Source organism: Plasmopara halstedii, assembly GCF_900000015.1.
Source record: "Plasmopara halstedii genome assembly, contig: Scaffold_614, whole genome shotgun sequence".
NCBI lineage: Eukaryota > Oomycota > Peronosporomycetes > Peronosporales > Peronosporaceae > Plasmopara > Plasmopara halstedii.
The window spans coordinates 891,277-891,527 of record NW_020187532.1 but is presented as its reverse complement, the minus strand read 5'-3'; positions in this window follow the sequence as shown (position 1 = coordinate 891,527).

Below are 251 nucleotides of genomic sequence, written 5' to 3'. Positions count from 1 at the left end.
ATACGGTATGTGGCTAGGTAGCCAGTAGTTATGCATGTATTTAGATTTTACTATACATCTAGTAAAAATCTATACATTTAAAATTAGGCGGTTTAGCCGCAGATAAAAATAAAAAAAAAACACTTATGAATCTAAACCGAAGAGTTTATTAGCCTTGGTTAAGGTATTAACTACTCTGGGAGTTAGCGGATTGCGATCCGCTACACTCGTATTGGTTACTGTAAAGAACGAAAGGTCGGTGACATAAATTA